The 23,029-nt window shown below is 51.9% G+C and overlaps 1 protein-coding gene across 1 annotated transcript in view; it reads right to left on the minus strand.

Moving 5' to 3' along the window:
- LOC144763081 (ribonuclease inhibitor-like) overlaps positions 1–23,029 on the minus strand; it is a 197,589-nt gene that overhangs the window by 11,508 nt on the left and 163,052 nt on the right. The window lies entirely within an intron of this gene.

Below are 23,029 nucleotides of genomic sequence, written 5' to 3' on the forward strand. Positions count from 1 at the left end.
ATGGCTGCTGTACTTGTTCTCCGTGTGGGGGAGCGTGCAGTGCTGAATTTAAAGCTGCACTTGTTCTGTTTGTGAGGGAAGCTTGCATTACTGCTGTACTTGCTCTCTGTGGGGGGAGCGTGCAGTGCTGAATTTAAAGCTGCACTTGTTCTGTTTATGAGGGAAGCTTGCACGGCTGCTGTACTTGTTCTCTGTGGGGGGAGCGTGCAGTGCTGAATTTAAAGCTGCACTTGTTCTGTTTATGAGGGAAGCTTGCACGGCTGCTGTACTTGTTCTCCGTGTGGGGGAGCGTGCAGTGCTGAATTTAAAGCTGCACTTGTTCTGTTTGTGAGGGAAGCTTGCATTACTGCTGTACTTGTTCTCTGTGGGGGGAGCGTGCAGTGCTGAATTTAAAGCTGCACTTGTTCTGTTTATGAGGGAAGCTTGCACGGCTGCTGTACTTGTTCTCTGTGGGGGGAGCGTGCAGTGCTGAATTTAAAGCTGCACTTGTTCTGTTTATGAGGGAAGCTTGCACGGCTGCTGTACTTGTTCTCCATGTGGGGGAGCTTGCAGTGCTGAATTTAAAGCTGCACTTGTTCTGTTTATGAGGGAAGCTTGCACGGCTGCTGTACTTGTTCTCTGTGGGGGGAGCGTGCAGTGCTGAATTTAAAGCTGCACTTGTTCTGTTTATGAGGGAAGCTTGCACGGCTGCTGTACTTGTTCTCCGTGTGGGGGAGCTTGCAGGGCTGAATTTAAAGCTGCACTTGTTCTGTTTATGATGGAAGCTTGCACGGCTGCTGTACTTGTTCTCCATGTGGGGGAGCGCGCAGTGCTGAATTTAAAGCTGTACTTGTTCTGTTTATGAGGGAAGCTCGCATGACTGCTGTACTTGTTCTCTGTGGGGGGAGCGTGCTGTGCTGATTTAAAGCTGCACTTGTTCTTTTTATGAGGGAAGCTTGCACGGCTGCTGTACTTCTTTTCCATGTGGGGGAGCGTGCAGTGCTGAATTTAAAGCTGCACTTGTTCTGTTTGTGAGGGAAGCTTGCACGGCTGCTATACTTGTTCTCCGTGTGGGGGAGCGCGCAGTGCTGAATTTAAAGCTGCACTTGTTCTGTTTATGAGGGGAGCTTGCCAGAGCTCCTCTATTACCGTTGATCTCTGGAGCAGAGCAGCGGCAGAGCCAGAGCTCCTCTATTTCCGTGTGATCTCTGGAGCAGAGGAGCGGCGGAGCCAGAGCTCCTCTATTACCATGTGATCTCTGGAGCAGAGGAGAGGCAGAGCCAGAGCTCCTCTATTACCGTGTGATCTCCGGAGCAGAGGAGCGGCAGAGCCAGAGCTCCATTATTACCGTGTGATCTCTGGAGCAGAGGAGCGCAGAGCCAGAGCTCCTCTATTACCGTGTGATCTTTGGAGCAGAGGAGCGGCGGAGCCAGAGCTCCTCTTTTACCGTGTGATCTCTGGAGCAGAGGAGCAGCGGAGCCAGAGATCCTCTATTACCGTGTGATCTCTGGAGCAGAGGAGAGGCGGAGCCAGAGCTCCTCTATGACCGCGTGATCGCTGGAGCAGAGGAGAGGCGGAGCCAGAGCTCCTCTATGACCGTGTGATCTCTGGAGCAGAGGAGAGGCAGAGCCAGAGCTCCTCTATTACCGTGTGATTTCTGGAGCAGAGGAGCGGTGGAGCAAGAGCTCCTCTATTACCGAGTGATCTCTGGAGCAGAGGAGCGGCGGAGCCAGAGCTCCTCTATTACCGTGTGATCTCTGGAGCAGAGGAGCGGCGGAGCCAGAGCTCCTCTATTACCGTGTGATCTCTGGAGCAGAGGAGCGTCGGATGTCGTGTTTTGGCAGCTCCTGAGTTAGCGTTTAGCTCAGCTACACGATCTTTTCCGTTACCTTGACCAAAATGTACGGGGGCCATTTTGAACCCTTCCGACTTCCATTTTGTATGAAAACGCTGCCTCGTGGTCAGCGTGCCCCTTTGTCCTTTCTCGATACCCATGGTCATTTATTCTGCTCGGCAACAGGCTATTTTTAGTACTGGTCAAGCGCACATGCGCAATATGCATCGACTGGTCATTCTTTAGGAATGTTAGCACAAACTGACCAGTGCCATTAAACTCCTCCCACATGCTGGCTGTGTTCCAAAAATGACCTTATATGTACCTAAAGTGTGTAACTTGTAACCGCCTATCTTTTTATTGTCATTAAACTGTATAAAAGAGGTCGCGCACCGATGTTCGGTGTGCTACTTCTTACATTGCCGAAGGGTGCTGTAGGAATGTACCACCACCCCATGGGGTCTTAATAAACTTGTCTTTTGCATTTTCCAGTGTCCGTGCCAACTTCTATACTAAGGTGTCCGAGAGTTTAGCAGAGTATGTAGGCCTGATTTGAACCCAACACCTCAATTGGCGACCACGAAGGGACTCATTGGCGACTCGGATGCCCAAAGGAGAGGTCGCGACGAAGGTTTGGAAACTCGCCATGGAAGCGATCGCTGCCACTGAGTGACCCGAGTCTTGGCATCCACGGTGTTTCTTTCCTTCCTTCTGATCTGACCTTCCAGGTGGCGCCGGTCCTCGACTGAGATTCCGATCTTGGATTGTCGTGTAGTGCCGTTTTGGCTGATTCGATCACAGAACTTGGCAGATGGATCTTGGACGTTTGAAGATATTCGGTAAGCTTCTGATTGGTGAGGTAGTCTATTGACACTTACTATGGCTCTTTGAATTTGTTGTAAGCTTCTGATTGGTGAGGTAGTCTATTGACACTTACTATGGCTTTTTGAATTTGTTGTAAGCTTCTGATTGGTGAGGTAGTCTACTGACACTTACTATGGCTTTTTGAATTTGAATTTGAATTTGTTGAGTTAGCTAACATTTGAATCTTTGAATTTGATTTATATGTGGAGTGCACCTCACATAGGCAGGCATGTAGGGATATTTCTCTGATTTCTTTGATTTGAACGGCACACCGTGTATGAAACACATTAAGTGCCATTTTATGTAGTATCACGTTTTCGTGGTATTTTTGAACATGCCTGTTTTCTGCACGCTCCGAGGAATGTGCTGCTTTGAGAATGGTACCAGTTATCGATTAAATAAATCACAGCCGGCTCCCCCAGAGGGGACTCCAAATCGTGAGATGTATGTAAAATTTGGCATTCCGCCAATAATGTACAGCACATTATGGCACAAATACAGTAAAGCCGATCGTGAATTACAGTGGCCACTACATGGGTCATTTGATTTACGAAAGGTTCAGTATGTGGAGCAGTGTTTGTTTCAGCGAAGGTCTAGACAAGAGATGTTTGATTGTGTGCGTATGTGGGAGAAAGAGGTGCGTGAACGAATGAAGCGTGAGGAAGCCTTGGCGGAGAAGGTGCAGCGAAAGGCTGCACGCGACAAAGCTTTACAGCTACAGGAGAAGGAGTTGCAGGAACAGAAAGAGAGGGAGACTCGGGAACATAATTTACAGGTTAATGGTCAGTTTCCCATCCGGCGTCCTCTTTATCCGGTCCTTACTAATGAAACAGATGATTTTTCATTACTAGATCGCTGTCCGCCTCCGTACGTCGCACCTACGGCTCCGAACAAGGATGCGGATGAGGACGACCAGAATACACAGCGTACAAGGTTACATGCGGAACGAACTGTGGAATTGCGTTCGTTTGCACGAAAGTTAAATATTAATACTATCACTGTTTCTGAAATTAGTAAGCAAATGGAACAATGGTCTGATCAGGAGCGAATGTATTTCTTAGATCATTTTGGAGATGAGGTTGTTGAACGCTTTAGAAAATATTCTCCAGAGTTAGAACCCAAGGATATATCCAAGGGTCGCGATAACTTTCGTAAAGGTCTCTTTGTTCTTTCAGATGCGGATGAATTTTTCAAACGTTTGGTTCAGCTACGGAATGAGGCGACACGACTACGGGAGTTGGAAAAGTCAAAGGGTCCGCCTGCGTCCGAATCAACGGAGATATCCAAAGAATGCTCTATCTTTGGAACAGATAAGATCGCCGCGATTAATATTAGACCTATGCGAGAAGCTGCGCCTTTGTATGTCCCTCATAAAGGGGATGGCACAGATGATGATAAAACATCTAAAGACGCCAAGGGGTATTTTATATATAACTGTGTTTATACGCCTTAGAATAGAGCAGATGTTATGGCGCTTAAGAATGCTTTGCCTGATCCCCGTAAAAATCCAGCGGCTTTCTATGAAAGTGTTGAAAGCGCGATTTCATCATGTATTATGACGTTAGTTGATATTGATCTGTTTTTTGGGCTAATATTTCCCCCTGATATGTGGAGAGCGATTCGTAAGTTTGATGATCCCACGACTCTTGGGGCAGGTTGGAAAGATATAGTTCAAGCTGACTTAGACAGGGAACCAGCATGTAAGCCTTGTCAATTAATATTGGACCTTCCAGGGTGCATACTAAATAAATTAAAAACGCTCGTTCCCGCTAAAAAGATTGATTGGACCATATTAGCCTCTTGTAAACAGAAAACGGATGAATCGGTTTCAGATTTCTTTTCTCGCTTTGAGGAAGCGTTCCATGATTACAGTGGACAATCATTGACAGAAGATACAGGCAGACATTTATTCGTTGACAAATATGTGGCTAATCTCCTACCGGAGATTGCAAAACGATTAAAGACGAGTGAAAGTTCGTGGACCACGGCAACCCCTGCTTCTTTATTGACTATGGCTCAATATTATGAACGACAGGAATTGGAGGCAAAGGAAAGTAGTGATAAGAAAGCAAAGGATTTAAAGACGAAGGTAATGTTGGCTCAGGTGCAGGCTACGAGGGGAAACAATCGAGGGGGACGAGGATCGTATAATAACGCTCCTCCTCCTCGTTCCGACATATCTGTGAATCAGTGTGCATACTGTAGACAGTTTGGACATTGGATTGCAGATTGTCCATTGTTTCGAGAACAGTGTAATTGGAGGGGACGAGGAAGTGGTAGGTCCAGGAATAATTATGGAGGACCGAGAGGTTATGGGACAAATGATCGAGGAGGTTATGGGACGAATGATCGGGGAGGATATGGAGCAAGGGGTCGTGGTCAGACAGATTATAATACATTCGATAATCGCAATCAATATCAGATAAATGAGGGTGGCTCTGTTGAACAACGTGATGAGCGCTATGCATAGGGTTGCGTAGGATGGGGTGTGGAATCGGTTGAGGTACCGGTTGATCAAAGAGGTCCATACATAGAAGCACATGTTTTGGGTTCCACTGATCAATTTCTGGTCGATACAGGAGCTACTCGTAGCGCTTTGTCCAAACACTTGGTTCCAAGGGCTCCCCTGTCTGGCGAGGTAATTACAGCTATAGGGTTCGATGGAACACCTACTTCTAGCCCACTGTCTCAACCTGTTGCATTTCATGTTTATAAATTTGCTGCCCCTTGTCCCTTTTTGCTGTCTCCAAATACACCAGATAATATTATGGGGCTCGATATGTTAAAACATTTTCGAGCTACTATTCGCTGTGCCCCAGAAGGAGTGCGGGTTGTGTTGAACGAAAATTATCCAGAAATAGAGCGAGTGTGTCTTCTCCATGAATCTGAAGTATTAGCCTCCCAACCAAAATCATTGTGGGCCACTTCTGATACTGATGTAGGACAGATGAGTATTCCCCCAGTACATATTACGGTAAAGGAGGGAGTATCTCTGCCACCTGTCCCACAGTATAAAATTTCGAGGGAAGGTGAAATTGCTTTGATACACATTGTGAATGATTTGATTTTGGCAGGAGTAGTTGAGGAAGTTCCCTACAATGTTTGCAACAGCCCAATTCTACCGATCCTTAAAAGAGATACAGATGCTAAGGTTTACAGTTTTATTATTGATTTGAGGGAAATAAACAAGATAGTAGTGCCTCAGTACCCGGTGGTGTCTGACATCACCACGTTGCTTACGTTGGTTCCACCAACGGCAACTACTTTTACGGTCATCGATTTGAAAAACGAATTTTTCTCGATTCCTGTACATCCTGATAGTCGATATCTCTTTGGATTTACATTAGATAATAAATCGTATAGATTCTGTCGAGTTCCTCAAGGCTATACTGAAAGTCCTAGCATCTATAGTCAGGCTTTAAAGAGACAGCTTGATTCCTTTGAATTACAAGATGGAGTGGCTCTTATACAGTATGTGGATGACATCTTGCTTGCAGCAGACACGCAGGAACAATGTGAGAAAAGTACCCTTTCCTTGCTTTCTTTCTTAGCCAAAAATAATCATAAGGTTTCGAAGAAGAAGTTACAGTATTGTAGACCCAAGGTGACCTACCTCGGTCATCTTTTGTCTAAGGAGGGCCGTGCATTAACACCAGATCGAATCCAAGCAGTTTTAGATACACCAGTCCCCCGCACTCAGAAGGATGTACGTGCCTTTATAGGTCTGACGTCTTTTTGTAGGCAATGGATATTGGGTTTTTCTCACACTGTTAAGCCTTTGTTAGCATTGTTGTCCAAAGATACACCGATTCCCATTGAATGGACAGATGAATGTCAGAATGCTTTTGAACAATTGAGACAAGCTCTTTGTTCTGCACCAGTGCTAGGTACACCTGATTACACGAAGATCTTTACATTGTATGTACACGAGAAGGATGGGTGCGCATTGTCAGTCTTAGTGCAGGTACACGGAGACAAACAGAGACCTTGTGCATATTTCTCGGCAGTACTCGACCCTGTGGCTCGAGGGTTGCCTGGATGTTTTCGAGCAGTTGCAGCAACAGCAGTAGCTATACGACAAAGTGAGGGAATAGTTTTGTCACACAAATTGTTGGTGTTAGTTCCCCATGCGGTAGATGCCTTGTTGAATCAAACAAAAACACAGCATCTAACCAGTGCCCACCTAACAGGATATGAGCTAACGTTGTTGGCGCCGCACATCACACTAAAGCGATGTGCGACACTGAACCCTGCTACTTTACTGCCGGATCCTGTTGCTGAGACCCAGAAGGAAGAACAACATGACTGTGTTTTTCTGACTGAGGAACAGACAAAGGGTCATATCGACTTGCAGGATACACCATTTCCAGATGTAGATGGGGAACTGTGGGTCGATGGATCGTGTGTGAAGTTACCAGATGGTACGACTTCCGCAGCTTATGCGATCACGACACTTAAGACAGTGGTAGAAGCAGCACGGATACCCCAGAAATCGGCCCAAGCAGCTGAATTGATAGCCTTAACGAAAGCATGTGAGTTAAGTGCTGGGCTATGTGTGAACATTTACACGGATAGTCGTTACGCTTTTGGAGTAGTGCATGATTTTGGCCTACTCTGGAAAGAACGAGGATTCTTGACTTCACACGGAGTACACATCATGCATGGAGAATTGGTACGCGATCTCCTGAATGCACTATTATGTCCAAAGAAAGTAGCAATAGTCAAATGCAGTGCACACAAGAAGGAGACGGACAAAATAGGACAAGGCAATGCTTTCGCAGATCGCATTGCGAGAGAGACTGCTATGCTACAAAATAATTCCCCCATGTACGTGGTGAAATCACAAGCTGAACGGTGGCATAATGCTAGAGAAGAAATATTAGATATACAGAAGTCTGCATCTGAAGCAGAACTTGTGAAATGGGCCACTGAAGGAGTGTTGGATGATGAGGGCTGCTGGCGTAGTAAAGATATGGAGAAATGGAAATTACCCATGGCCTATCTACAAACAATGGTACAGATGACGCATGGGCTGGCACACATTGGAGCTCTCGCAATTACTAAATTGCTCACACGGGTTTGGGAAAATCCTGAAATTGCTAATACGGCTAAGAGAGTAGTGCAGACCTGCCTGATATGTCTACAGCACAATCCTGGACAAGGGACTCATACTCCTAAAGGAGGGTTTGTTCCACCTACTGCACCATTCGAAGTACTGCAAATGGACTACATCCAGCTGGAACGCTGTAATAACCTCAAGTATGTCTTAGTGGTGGTGTGTGCCTTCAGTAAATGGATTGAGGCTTACCCTACGAAAGACAATACAGCATTGACAACAGCTAAGGTGTTACTCAAAGAGTACTTCCCTCGCTATGGTGTTTGTAAATTTATGTGGAATGATAATGGTCCGCATTTTATTGGGAAAGTAGTGGAGTACGTCCTGAAAGGATTGGGAATCAAGCAACGATTCCACGCTGTCTTTCATCCGCAATCAGCAGGTTTGGTAGAAAGATACAATGCAACTCTGAAGCTGAAGCTAGCAAAGATTGTGGCATCCACATCTTTGAAATGGCCGGACGCTTTGCCCTTGGCATTGCTGTCTATTCGATCAGTGCCACATTCTCGATCTGGCCTCACACCATATGAAGTGGTGTTCGGAAGGCCGATGAATATTTGGGGAGTTCCTAAGCCTCGTTTGATACATGATGTGCCTTGTATAATGATGAATGACTATCTGGCACGATTAACAAATGATTTACTTTCTATTCATCAGCAGGTTCGAGAAGCGCTCCCCGATAACTCCACTGGTGAGGCTCATGATCTTCGCCCTGGGGACCACGTGATGGTCAAAGTATTTGAGAGATCCAGCAGTTTGGAACCGAGGTGGCATGGTCCTGAGCAGGTGCTGCTTGCCACCCGAACAGCAGTACGAGTGACCAACAAGAAACGGTGGATCCATTCCACCCATTGTCGTCGTGTTTCCCCGGATCTGGTGAGCCCTGTGGTGCTATCCGACTACAGGAAAATTTTGGATGCAGAAAAGAGCCCAGCTGTTACGTCTGATGAATTGGAGGGAGCCTTCCTGGACCACACTGTTTCTGATGGAGTGAAGTACAATCTACGTTCTAGGAAATAATTTCTTTTTGCATTTTTGAAACTGGTTGGTAACCGCTCTGAGGTTTGTGAAACGGAAGCCGGGAATATCAAGGGGGGGGGATCAGTTCTGCCCAGTGTAGCGACACCCGTCTTGAATCTCGGAGAACAAACCAACGGCAGCCTCAGTCCAGAACCATCGTTTTTTTCTCTTAGTGTTGCTTTTGAAGATCATTTGTTTTGCGAATTATGGCATCTCCTTCGACACGAAAAGGGAGAATTCTTGGTGCTGTATTGTTTGTGTTGACTATAGTAGTGATTGCAGTGGTAGCTTGGACTATAGAACAATTGTTTCCTGCACGAGAACACTTACTGCCTACCACTCCAAGCCCGTCCGAACATTTTCATTTTACTTTGCCTTATCATGAAGAGAGACATAGACAGACCTATTTGAATAACAGTTTTATTCAGATTTTGCATCACACTCACAACATGACCAACACATCAAACTGTTGGGTATGTGGAATGTTGCCTGGACATCAGAAGAGAGGAGGAACGCCACTTATTCCTCTCCCGTTTTCTCATAATGGTTCTTGTAATGCTTGGTACACTCTTCTTTTTACTTTACGATGGCCAACGAAAGATGGACTACTCTTTCGATTGAACAAGATATGTTTTAATGACAGAGATGGTTATCCACAAGCTGAAGGAACTAAATTTGAATGGGAAGAATATCGTCCGGACAATGTATCTGCACCTCGTGTTTATACGAATCAAAGACTTATAAATGTAACGAATTTACACGTGATAACGGTTATTGACACAAAAGCAGATCTTTGTATTAGAAATAAAGGTACAATCCCTGTAGGCCGCAGTGAATGTAATGTTACACTTGCTTTTGATACACCAAACGGAATTGCATTTGTAGCCTCACGTAATACATATTTCATTTGTGGGAACAAGGGATACCACCGTCTGCCACTGGGATGGTTAGGGACATGTTACATAGCTTTTGTACTGCCGCCTGTATTCATTGCTCCTCCTATGTATCACAATGATTATGTTTTGTACCATGACTTCGTACTAAACAGAGTTAAAAGAACATTAGATCTTGATGGGATAGATCAAACTGATACTACTTTACAGCAATATGTAGATTTCAATCTAGGTTTATTTTCATTTGTAGGAGCTGCGTTGAATAGCCGAAAGATAAGGAGGCTTACACGTGTAGTGGAAGCCGTTGCTAATGAAACTGCCTCTGCCTTAGGGAATATAACTGAAGAATTGCAGATTACTAGAATTGTGACGCTCCAGAACCGAATGGTTCTAGACGTGATACTAGCTGATCGTGGTGGAGCATGCCGCATTATCGGTAGTAGTTGCTGTGTGTACGTGCCAGATAATTCACCTTCCGTGTATGGTTCGATTACGAAATTACATAAGATAGCTGCTGAGATCCACCCAGAAAATGGGACTTGGACCTTTTCTGGTTGGTTCTGGACCCTATTTAGTACTTGGGGTTGGAAATTATTAAACATTCTATGTATTTTCATTGGAGTATTGTTTTCCCTTTGTTTATGTATTCAATGTGGCCCAACCTTATGCTCTGTATGTATCACAGCCTGTATCCCGTCCAAACGAGCTATTATTAAGCAAGAGAAATTGGTCAACGATGAAGTGCTGAAAATAATGGCCATTAACATTGATGACGAGAATCCTGATTACGTCCGTTATGAGGTAGCTTTTGCTAAACGCTAAAAGGGCCGTCTGTCGTGTTTTGGCAGCTCCTGAGTTAGCGTTTAGCTCAGCTACACGATCTTTTCCGTTAACTTGACCAAAATGTACGGGGGCCATTTTGAACCCTTCCGACTTCCATTTTGTATGAAAACACTGCCTCGTGGTCAGCGTGCCCCTTTGTCCTTTCTCGATACCCATGGTCATTTATTCTGCTCGGCAACAGGCTATTTTTAGTACTGGTCAAGCGCACATGCGCACTATGCATCGACTGGTCATTCTTTAGGAATGTTAGCACAAACTGACCAGTGCCATTAAACTCCTCCCACATGCTGGCTGTGTTCCAAAAATGACCTTATATGTACCTAAAGTGTGTAACTTGTAACCGCCTATCTTTTTATTGTCATTAAACTGTATAAAGGAGGTCGCGCACCGATGTTCGGTGTGCTACTTCTTACATTGCCGAAGGGTGCTGTAGGAATGTACCACCACCCCATGGGGTCTTAATAAACTTGTCTTTTGCATTTTCCAGTGTCCGTGCCAACTTCTATACTAAGGTGTCCGAGAGTTTAGCAGAGTATGTAGGCCTGATTTGAACCCAACACCTCACGGAGCCAGAGCTCCTCTATTACCGTGTGATCTCTGGAGCAGAGGAGCGGCGGAGCCAGGGCTCCTCTATTACCGTGTGATCTCTGGAGCAGAGGAGCGGCGGAGCCAGGGCTCCTCTATTACCGTGTGATCTCTGGAGCAGAGCAGCGGCGGAGCCAGAGCTCCTCTATTACCGTGTGATCTCTGGAGCAGAGCAGCGGCGGAGCCAGAGCTCCTCTATTACCGTGTGATCTCTGGAGCAGAGCAGCGGCGGAGCCAGAGCTCCTCTATTACCGTGTGATCTCTGGAGCAGAGGAGCGGCAGAGCCACAGCTCCTCTATTACCGTGTGATCTCTGGAGCAGAGGAGCGGCGGAGCCAGGGCTCCTCTATTACCGTGTGATCTCTGGAGCAGAGCAGCGGCGGAGCCAGAGCTCCTCTATTACCGTGTGATCTCTGGAGCAGAGGAGCGGCGGAGCCAGAGCTCCTCTTTTACCGTGTGATCTCTGGAGCAGAGGAGAGGCAGAGCCAGAGCTCCTCCAATACCGTGTGATCTCTGGAGCAGAGGAACGGCGGTGCCAGAGCTCCACTATTACCGTGTGATCTCTGGAGCAGAGCAGCCAGAGCTCCTCTATTACCGTGTGATCTCTGGAGCAGAGGAGCGGCGGAGCCAGAGCTCCTCTATTACCGTGTGATCTCTGGAGCAGAGGAGAGGCGGAGCCAGAGCTCCTCTATTACCGTGTGATCTCTGGAGCAGAGGAGAGGCGGAGCCAGAGCTCCTCTATTACCGTGTGATCTCTGGAGCAGAGGAGCGGCGGAGCCAGAGCTCCTCTATTACCGTGTGATCTCTGGAGCAGAGGAGAGGCAGAGCCAGAGCTCCTCTATTACCGTGTGATCTCTGGAGCAGAGGAGCGGCGGAGCAAGAGCTCCTCTATTACCGTGTGATCTCTGGAGCAGAGGAGCGGCGGAGCCAGAGCTCCTCTATTACCGTGTGATCTCTGGAGCAGAGGAGAGGCAGAGCCAGAGCTCCTCTATTACCGAGTGATCTCTGGAGCAGAGGAGCGGCGGAGCCAGAGCTCCTCCATTACCGTGTGATCTCTGGAGCAGAGGAGCGGTGGAGCCAGAGCTTCTCTATTACTATGTGATCTCTGGAGCAGAGGAGAGGCAGAGCCAGAGCTCCTCTATTATCGTGTGATCTCTGGAGCAGAGCAGCCAGAGCTCCTCTAATACCGTGTGATCTCTGGAGCAGAGGAGCGGCGGAGCCAGAGCTCCTCTATTACCGTGTGATCTCTGGAGCAGAGGAGAGGCGGAGCCAGAGCTCCTCTATTACCGTGTGATCTCTGGAGCAGAGGAGAGGCGGAGCCAGAGCTCCTCTATTACTGTGTGATCTCTGGAGCAGAGGAGCGGCGGAGCCAGAGCTCCTCTATTACCGTGTGATCTCTGGAGCAGAGGAGCGGCAGAGCCAGAGCTCCTCTATTACCGTGTGATCTCTGGAGCAGAGGAGCGGCGGAGCAAGAGCTCCTCTATTACCGTGTGATCTCTGGAGCAGAGGAGCGGCGGAGCCAGAGCTCCTCTATTACCGTGTGATCTCTGGAGCAGAGGAGAGGCAGAGCCAGAGCTCCTCTATTACCGAGTGATCTCTGGAGCAGAGGAGCGGCGGAGCCAGAGCTCCTCCATTACCGTGTGATCTCTGGAGCAGAGGAGCGGTGGAGCCAGAGCTCCTCTATTACTGTGTGATCTCTGGAGCAGAGGAGAGGCAGAGCCAGAGCTCCTCTATTATCGTGTGATCTCTGGAGCAGAGGAGCGGCGGAGCAAGAGCTCCTCTATTACCGTGTGATCTCTGGAGCAGAGGAGCGGCGGAGCCAGAGCTCCTCTATTACCGTGTGATCTCTGGAGCAGAGGAGAGGCAGAGCCAGAGCTCCTCTATTACCGAGTGATCTCTGGAGCAGAGGAGCGGCGGAGCCAGAGCTCCTCCATTACCGTGTGATCTCTGGAGCAGAGGAGCGGTGGAGCCAGAGCTCCTCTATTACTATGTGATCTCTGGAGCAGAGGAGAGGCAGAGCCAGAGCTCCTCTATTATCGTGTGATCTCTGGAGCAGAGCAGCCAGAGCTCCTCTAATACCGTGTGATCTCTGGAGCAGAGGAGCGGCGGAGCCAGAGCTCCTCTATTACCGTGTGATCTCTGGAGCAGAGGAGAGGCGGAGCCAGAGCTCCTCTATTACCGTGTGATCTCTGGAGCAGAGGAGAGGCGGAGCCAGAGCTCCTCTATTACTGTGTGATCTCTGGAGCAGAGGAGCGGCGGAGCCAGAGCTCCTCTATTACCGTGTGATCTCTGGAGCAGAGGAGCGGCAGAGCCAGAGCTCCTCTATTACCGTGTGATCTCTGGAGCAGAGGAGCGGCGGAGCAAGAGCTCCTCTATTACCGTGTGATCTCTGGAGCAGAGGAGCGGCGGAGCCAGAGCTCCTCTATTACCGTGTGATCTCTGGAGCAGAGGAGAGGCAGAGCCAGAGCTCCTCTATTACCGAGTGATCTCTGGAGCAGAGGAGCGGCGGAGCCAGAGCTCCTCCATTACCGTGTGATCTCTGGAGCAGAGGAGCGGTGGAGCCAGAGCTCCTCTATTACTGTGTGATCTCTGGAGCAGAGGAGAGGCAGAGCCAGAGCTCCTCTATTATCGTGTGATCTCTGGAGCAGAGGAGCGGCAGAGCCAGAGCTCCTCTATTACCGTGTGATCGCTCCTCTATTACCGTGTGATCTCTGGAGCAGAGGAGCGGCAGAGCCAGAGCTCCTCTATTACCATGTAATCTCTGGAGCAGAGGAGCGGCAGAGCCAGAGCTCCTCTATTACCGTGTGATCTCTGGAGCAGAGGAGCGGCGGAGCCAGAGCTCCTCTATTACCGTGTGATCTCTGGAGCAGAGGAGCGGCGGAGCCAGAGCTCCTCTATTACCGTGTGATCTCTGGAGCAGAGGAGCGGCAGAGCCAGAGCTCCTCTATTACCGCGTGATCTCTGGAGCAGAGGTGCGGCAGAGCCAGCGCTCCTCTATTACCGTGTGATCTCTGGAGCAGAGGAGAGGCAGAGCCAGAGCTCCTCTATTACCGTGTGATCTCTGGAGCAGAGGAGCGGCAGAGCCAGAGCTCCTCTATTACTGTGTGATCGCTCCTCTATTACCGTGTGATCTCTGGAGCAGAGGAGCGGCGGAGCCAGAGCTCCTCTATTACCGTGTGATCTCTGGAGCAGAGGAGCGGCGGAGCCAGAGCTCCTCTATTACCGTGTGATCTCTAGGCAGAGGAGAGGCAGAGCCAGAGCTCCTCTATTACCGTGTGATCGCTCCTCTATTACCGTGTGATCTCTGGAGCAGAGCAGCGGCGGAGCCAGAGCTCCTCTATTACCTTGTGATCTCTGGAGCAGAGGAGCGGCGGAGCCAGAGCTCCTCTATTACCGTGTGATCTCTGGAGCAGAGGAGAGGCCGAGCCAGGGCTCCTCTATTACCGTGTGATCTCTGGAGCAGAGGAGCGGCAGAGCCAGGGCTCCTCTATTACCGTGTGATCTCTGGAGCAGAGGAGCGGCGGAGCCAGAGCTCCTCTATTACCGTGTGATCTCTGGAGCAGAGGAGCGGCGGAGCCAGAGCTCCTCTATTACCGTGTGATCTCTGGAGCAGAGGAGCGGCAGAGCTCCATTATTACCGTGTGATCTCTGGAGCAGAGGATCGGCGGAGCCAGAGCTCCTCTATTACCGTGTGATCTCTGGAGCAGAGGAGCGGCGGAGCCAGAGCTCCTCTATTACCGTGTGATCTCTGGAGCAGAGGAGCGGCGGAGCCAGAGCTCCTCTATTACCGTGTGATCTCTGGAGCAGAGGAGCGGCGGAGCCAGAGCTCCTCTATTACCGTGTGATCTCTGGAGCAGAGGAGCGGCGGAGCCAGAGCTCCTCTATTACCTTGTGATCGCTGGAGCAGAGGAGCGGCGGAGCCAGAGCTCCTCTATTACCGTGTGATCTCTGGAGCAGAGGAGCGGCGGAGCCAGAGCTCCACTATTACCGTGTGATCTCTGGAGCAGAGGAGAGGCGGAGCCAGAGCTCCTCTATTACCGTGTGATCTCTGGAGCAGAGGAGCGGCGGAGCCAGAGCTCCTGTATTACCGTGTGATCTCTGGAGCAGAGGAGCGGCGGAGCCAGGGCTCCTCTATTACCATGTGATCTCTGGAGCAGAGGAGAGGCGGAGCCAGAGATCCTCTATTACCGTGTTGTGATCTCTGGAGCAGAGGAGCGGCGGAGCCAGAGCTCCTCTATTACCGTGTGATCTCTGGAGCAGAAGAGCGGCGGAGCCAGAGCTCCTCTATTACCGTGTGATCTCTGGAGCAGAGGAGCGGCGGAGCCAGAGCTCCTCTATTACCTTGTGATCTCTGGAGCAGAGGAACGGCGGAGCCAGAGCTCCTCTATTACCGTGTGATCTCTGGAGCAGAGGAGCGGCGGAGCCAGAGCTCCATTATTACCGTGTGATCTCTGGAGCAGAGGAGCGGCGGAGCCAGAGCTCCTCTATTACCGTGTGATCTCTGGAGCAGAGGAGAGGCAGAGCCAGAGCTCCTCTATTACCGTGTGATCTCTGGAGCAGAGGAGCGGCAGAGCCAGAGCTCCTCTATTACCGTGTGATCTCTGGAGCAGAGGAGCGGCAGAGCCAGAGCTCCTCTATTACCGTGTGATCTCTGGAGCAGAGGAGCGGCGGAGCAAGAGCTCCTCTATTACCGTGTGATCTCTGGAGCAGAGGAGCGGCGGAGCCAGAGCTCCTCTTTTACCGTGTGGTCTCTGGAGCAGAGGAGCGGCGGAGCCAGAGCTCCATTATTACCGTGTGATCTCTGGAGCAGAGGAGCGGCGGAGCCAGAGCTCCTCTATTACCGTGTGATCTCTGGAGCAGAGGAGCGGCGGAGCCAGAGCTCCTCTATTACCGTGTGATCTCTGGAGCAGAGGAGCGGCGGAGCCAGAGCTCCACTATTACCGTGTGATCTCTCGAGCAGAGGAGCGGCGGAGCCAGAGCTCCATTATTACCGTGTGATCTCTGGAGCAGAGGAGCGCAGAGCCAGAGCTCCTCTATTACCGTGTGATCTCTGGAGCAGAGGAGCGGCAGAGCCAGAGCTCCTCTATTACCGTGTGATCTCTGGAGCAGAGGAGCAGCGGAGCCAGAGCTTCTCTATTACCGTGTGATCTCTGGAGCAGAGGAGCGGCGGAGTCAGAGCTCCTCTATTACCGTGTGATCTCTGGAGCAGAGGAGCGGCAGAGCCAGTGCTCCTCTATTAGCGTGTGATCTCTGGAGCAGAGGAGAGGCGGAGCCAGAGCTCCTCTATTACCGTGTGATCTCTGGAGCAGAGGAGAGGCGGAGCCAGGGCTCCTCTATTACCGTGTGATCTCTGGAGCAGAGGAGCGGCAGAGCCAGAGCTCCTCCATTACCGTGTGATCTCTGGAGCAGAGGAGCGGCAGAGCCAGAGATCCTCTATTACCGTGTGATCTCTGGAGCAGAGGAGCGGCGGAGCCAGAGCTCCTCTATTACCGTGTGATCTCTGGAGCAGAGGAGAGGCGGAGCCAGAGCTCCTCTATTACCGTGTGATCTCTGGAGCAGAGGAGCGGCGGAGCCAGAGCTCCTCTATTACCGTGTGATCTCTGGAGCAGCGGAGCCAGGGCTCCTCTATTACCGTGTCATCTATGGAGCAGAGGAGAGGCGGAGCCAGAGATCCTCTATTACCGTGTTGTGATCTCTGGAGCAGAGGAGCGGCGGAGCCAGAGCTCCTCTATTACCGTGTGATCTCTGGAGCAGAGGAGCGGCGGAGCCAGACCTCCTCTATTACCGTGTGATCTCTGGAGCAGAGGAGCGGCGGAGCCAGAGCTCCTCTATTACCTTGTGATCTCTGGAGCAGAGGAGCGGCGGAGCCAGAGCTCCTCTATTACCGTGTGATCTCTGGAGCAGAGGAGCGGCAGAGCCAGAGCTCCTCTATTACCGTGTGATCTCTGGAGCAGAGGAGAGGCGGAGCCAGAGCTCCTCTATGACCGTGTGATCTCTGGAGCAGAGGAGCGGCGGAGCCAGAGCTCCATTATTACCGTGTGATCTCTGGAGCAGAGGAGCGGCGGAGCCAGAGCTCCTCTATTACCGTGTGATCTCTGGAGCAGAGGAGAGGCAGAGCCAGAGCTCCTCTATTACCGTGTGATCTCTGGAGCAGAGGAGCGGCAGAGCCAGAGCTCCTCTATTACCGTGTGATCTCTGGAGCAGAGGAGCGGCAGAGCCAGAGCTCCTCTATTACCGTGTGATCTCTAGAGCAGAGGAGCGGCGGATCAAGAGCTCCTCTATTACCGTGTGATCTCTGGAGCAGAGGAGCGGCGGAGCCAGAGCTCCTCTATTACCGTGTGATCTCTGGAGCAGAGGAGCGGCGGAGCAAGAGCTCCATTATTACCGTGTGATCTCTGGAGCAGAGGAGCGGCGGAGCCAGAGCTCCTCTATTACCGTGTGATCTCTGGAGCAGAGGAGTGGCGGAGCCAGAGCTCCTCTATTACCGTGTGATCTCTGGAGCAGAGGTGCGGCGGAGCCAGAGCTTCTCTATTACCGTGTGATCTCTGGAGCAGAGGAGCGGCGGAGCCAGAGCTCCTCTATTACCGTGTTATCTCTGGAGCAGAGGAGTGGCGGAGCCAGAGCTCCATTATTACCGTGTGATCTCTGGAGCAGAGGAGCGCAGAGCCAGAGCTCCTCTATTACCGTGTGATCTCTGTAGCAGAGGAGAGGCGGAGCCAGGGCTCCTCTATTACCGTGTGATCTCTGGAGCAGAGGAGCGGCAGAGCCAGAGCTCCTCTATTACCGTGTGATCTCTGGAGCAGAGGAGCGGCAGAGCCAGAGCTCCTCTATTACCTTGTGATCTCTGGAGCAGAGGAGTGGAGGAGCCAGAGCTCCTCTATTACCGTGTGATCTCTGGATCAGAGAAGAGGCGGAGCCAGAGCGCCTCTATTACCGTGTGATCTCTGGAGAAGAGGAGCGGCGGAGCCAGAGCTCCTCTATTACCGTGTGATCTCTGGAGCAGAGGAGCAGCGGAGCCAGAGCTCCTCTATTATCGTGTGATCTCTGGAGCAGAGGAGCAGAGGAGCGGCGGAGCAAGAGCTCCTCTATTACCATGTGATCTCTGGAGCAGAGGAGCGGCAGAGCCAGAGCTCCTCTATTACCGTGTGATCTCTGGAGCAGAGGATCGGCAGAGACAGAGCCCCTCTATTACCGTGTGATCTCTGGAGCAGAGGAGCGTCTGAGCCAGAGCTCCTCTATTACCGTGTGATCTCTGGAGCAGAGGAGAGGCAGAGCCAGAGCTCCTCTATTACCGTGTGATCTCTGGAGCAGAGAAGCGGCAGAGATAGAGCTCCTCTATTACCGTGTGATCTCTGGAGTAGAGGAGCGGCGGAGCCAGAGCTCCTCTATTAGCGTGTGATCTCTGGAGCAGAGGAGAGGCGAAGCCAGAGCTCCTCTATTACCTAGGTGATCGCTCCTCTATTACCGTGTGATCTCTGGAGCAGAGGAGCGGCAGAGCCAGAGCTCCTCTATTACCGTGTGATCTCTGGAGCAGAGGAGCGGCGGAGCCAGAGCTCCTCTATTACCGTGTGATCTCTGGAGCAGAGGAGCGGCGGAGCCAGAGCTCCTCTATTATCGTGTGATCTCTGGAGCAGAGGAGCCGCAGAGCCAGAGCTCCTCTATTACCGTGTGAACTCTGGAGCAGAGGAGCGGCGGAGCCAGAGCTCCTCTATTACCGTGTGATCTCTGGAGCAGAGGAGCGTCGGAGCCAGAGCTCCTCTATTACCGTGTGATCTCTGGAGCAGAGGAGCGGCAGAGCCAGAGCTTCTCTATTACCGTGTGATCTCTGGAGCAGAGGAGCGGCGGAGCCAGAGTTCCTCTATTACCGTGTGATCTCTGGAGCAGAGGAGCGGCGGAGCCAGAGCTCCTCTATTACCGTGTGATCTCTGGAGCAGAGGAGAGGCAGAGCCAGAGCTCCTCTATTACCGTGTGATCTCTGGAGCAGAGGAGCGGCGGAGCCAGAGCTCCTCTATTACCGTGTAATCTCTGGAGCAGAGGAGAGGCAGAGCCAGAGCTCCTCTATTACAGTGTGATCTCTGGAGTAGAGGAGCGGCGGAGCCAGAGCTCCTCTATTACCGTGTGATCTCTGGAGCAGAGGAGAGGCAGAGCTCCTCTATTACTGTGTGATCTCTGGAGCAGAGGAGAGGCAGAGTCAGAGCTCCTCTATTACCGTGTGATCTCTGGAGCAGAGGAGCGGCGGAGCCAGAGCTCCTCTATTACCGTGTGATCTCTGGAGCAGAGGAACGGCGGTGCCAGAGCTCCTCTATTACTGTGTGATCTATGGAGCAGAGCAGCCAGAGCTCCTCTATTACCGTGTGATCTCTGGAGCAGAGGAGCGGCGGAGCCAGAGCTCCTCTATTACCGTGTGATCTCTGGAGCAGAGGAGAGGCGGAGCCAGAGCTCCTCTATTACCGTGTGATCTCTGGAGCAGAGGAGAGGCGGAGCCAGAGCTCCTCTATTACCGTGTGATCTCTGGAGCAGAGGAGCGGCGGAGCCAGAGCTCCTCTATTACCGTGTGATCTCTGGAGCAGAGGAGAGGCAGAGCCAGAGCTCCTCTATTACCGTGTGATCTCTGGAGCAGAGGAGCGGCAGAGCCAGAGCTCCTCTATTACCGTGTGATCTCTGGAGCAGAGGAGCGGCAGAGCCAGAGCTCCTCTATTACCGTGTCATCTCTGGAGCAGAGGAGCGGCGGAGCAAGAGCTCCTCTATTACCGTGTGATCTCTGGAGCAGAGGAGCGGCGGAGCCAGAGCTCCTCTATTACCGTGTGATCTCTGGAGCAGAGGAGCGGCGGAGCCAGAGCTCCTCTATTACCGTGTGATCTCTGGAGCAGAGGAGAGGCAGAGCCAGAGCTCCTCTATTACGGTGTGATCTCTGGAGCAGAGGAGCGGCGGAGCCAGAGCTCCTCTATTACCGTGTTATCTCTGGAGCAGAGGAGAGGCAGAGCCAGAGCTCCTCTATTACAGTGTGATCTCTGGAGTAGAGGAGCGGCGGAGCCAGAGCTCCTCTATTACCGTGTGATCTCTGGAGCAGAGGAGAGGCAGAGCTCCTCTATTACTGTGTGATCTCTGGAGCAGAGGAGCGGCGGAGCCAGAGCTCCTCTATTACCGTGTGATCTCTGGAGCAGAGGAACGGCGGTGCCAGAGCTCCACTATTACCGTGTGATCTCTGGAGCAGAGCAGCCAGAGCTCCTCTATTACCGTGTGATCTCTGGAGCAGAGGAGCGGCGGAGCCAGAGCTCCTCTATTACCGTGTGATCTCTGGAGCAGAGGAGAGGCGGAGCCAGAGCTCCTCTATTACCGTGTGATCTCTGGAGCAGAGGAGAGGCGGAGCCAGAGCTCCTCTATTACCGTGTGATCTCTGGAGCAGAGGAGAGGCAGAGCCAGAGCTCCTCTATTACCGTGTGATCTCTGGAGCAGAGGAGCGGCAGAGCCAGAGCTCCTCTATTACCGTGTGATCTCTGGAGCAGAGGAGCGGCAGAGCCAGAGCTCCTCTATTACCGTGTGATCTCTGGAGCAGAGGAGCGGCGGAGCAAGAGCTCCTCTATTACCGTGTGATCTCTGGAGCAGAGGAGCGGCGGAGCCAGAGCTCCTCTATTACCGTGTGATCTCTGGAGCAGAGGAGCGGCGGAGCCAGAGCTCCATTATTACCGTGTGATCTCTGGAGCAGAGGAGCGGCGGAGCCAGAGCTCCTCTATTACCGTGTGATCTCTGGAGCAGAGGAGCGGCGGAGCCAGAGCTCCTCTATTACCGTGTGATCTCTGGAGCAGAGGTGCGGCGGAGCCAGAGCTCCTCTATTACCGTGTGATCTCTGGAGCAGAGGAGCGGCGGAGCCAGAGCTCCTCTATTACCGTGTGATCTCTGGAGCAGAGGAGTGGCGGAGCCAGAGCTCCATTATTACCGTGTGATCTCTGGAGCAGAGGAGCGCAGAGCCAGAGCTCCTCTATTACCATGTGATCTCTGGAGCAGAGGAGCGGCAGAGCCAGAGCTCCTCTATTACCGTGTGATCTCTGGAGCAGAGGAGCAGCGGAGCCGGAGCTTCTCTATTACCGTGTGATCTCTGGAGCAGAGGAGCGGCGGAGCCAGAGCTCCTCTATTACCGCGTGATCTCTGGAGCAGAGGAGCGGCAGAGCCAGTGCTCCTCTATTAGCGTGTGATCTCTGGAGCAGAGGAGAGGCGGAGCCAGAGCTCCTCTAATACCGTGTGATCTCTGGAGCAGAGGAGAGGCGGAGCCAGGGCTCCTCTATTACCGTGTGATCTCTGGAGCAGAGGAGCGGCAGAGCCAGAGCTCCTCTATTACCGTGTGATCTCTGGAGCAGAGGAGCGGCAGAGCCAGAGCTCCTCTATTACCTTGTGATCTCTGGAGCAGAGGAGCGGAGGAGCCAGAGCTCCTCTATTACCGTGTGATCTCTGGATCAGAGGAGAGGCGGAGCCAGAGCTCCTCTATTACCGTGTGATCTCTGGAGAAGAGGAGCGGCGGAGCCAGAGCTCCTCTATTACCGTGTGATCTCTGGAGCAGAGGAGCAGCGGAGCCAGAGCTCCTCTATTATCGTGTGATCTCTGGAGCAGAGGAGCAGAGGAGCGGCGGAGCCAGAGCTCCTCTATTACCATGTGATCTCTGGAGCAGAGGAGCGGCAGAGCCAGAGCTCCTCTATTACCGTGTGATCTCTGGAGCAGAGGAGCGGCGGAGCCAAAGCTCCTCTATTACCGTGTTATCTCTGGAGCAGAGGAGAGGCAGAGCCAGTGTTCCTCTATTACAGTGTGATCTCTCGAGCAGAGGAGCGGCGGAGCCAGAGCTCCTCTATTACCGTGTGATCTCTGGAGCAGAGGAGAGGCAGAGCTCCTCTATTACTGTGTGATCTCTGGAGCAGAGGAGAGCCAGAGTAAGAGCTCCTCTATTACCGTGTGATCTCTGGAGCAGAGGAGCGGCGGAGCCAGAGCTCCTCTATTACCTTGTGATCTCTGGAGCAGAGGAGCGGCGGAGCCAGAGCTCCTCTATTACCGTGTGATCTCTGGAGCAGAGGAGCGGCGGAGCCAGAGCTCCTCTATTACCGTGTGATCTCTGGAGCAGAGGAGAGGCGGAGCCAGAGCTCCTCTATTACCGTGTGATCTCTGGAGCAGAGGAGCGGCGGAGCCAGAGCTCCTGTATTACCGTGTGATCTCTGGAGCAGAGGAGCGGCGGAGCCAGGGCTCCTCTATTACCGTGTGATCTCTGGAGCAGAGGAGAGGCGGAGCCAGAGATCCTCTATTACCGTGTTGTGATCTCTGGAGCAGAGGAGCGGCGGAGCCAGAGCTCCTCTATTACCGTGTGATCTCTGGAGCAGAGGAGCGGCGGAGCCAGAGCTCCTCTATTACCGTGTGATCTCTGGAGCAGAGGAGCGGCGGAGCCAGAGCTCCTCTATTACCTTGTGATCTCTGGAGCAGAGGAGCGGCGGAGCCAGAGCTCCTCTATTACCGTGTGATCTCTGGAGCAGAGGAGCGGCAGAGCCAGAGCTCCTCTGTTACCGTGTGATCTCTGGAGCAGAGGAGAGGCGGAGCCAGAGCTCCTCTATGACCGTGTGATCTCTGGAACAGAGGAGCGGCGGAGCCAGAGCTCCATTATTACCGTGTGATCTCTGGAGCAGAGGAGCGGCGGAGCCAGAGCTCCTCTATTACCGTGTGATCTCTGGAGCAGAGGAGAGGCAGAGCCAGAGCTCCTCTATTACCGTGTGATCTCTGGAGCAGAGGAGCGGCAGAGCCAGACCTCCTCTATTACCGTGTGATCTCTGGAGCAGAGGAGCGGCAGAGCCAGAGCTCCTCTATTACCGTGTGATCTCTGGAGCAGAGGAGCGGCGGAGCAAGAGCTCCTCTATTACCGTGT

This window comes from Lissotriton helveticus, chromosome 6, assembly GCF_964261635.1.
Source record: "Lissotriton helveticus chromosome 6, aLisHel1.1, whole genome shotgun sequence".
Taxonomy (NCBI): Eukaryota; Metazoa; Chordata; class Amphibia; order Caudata; family Salamandridae; genus Lissotriton; species Lissotriton helveticus.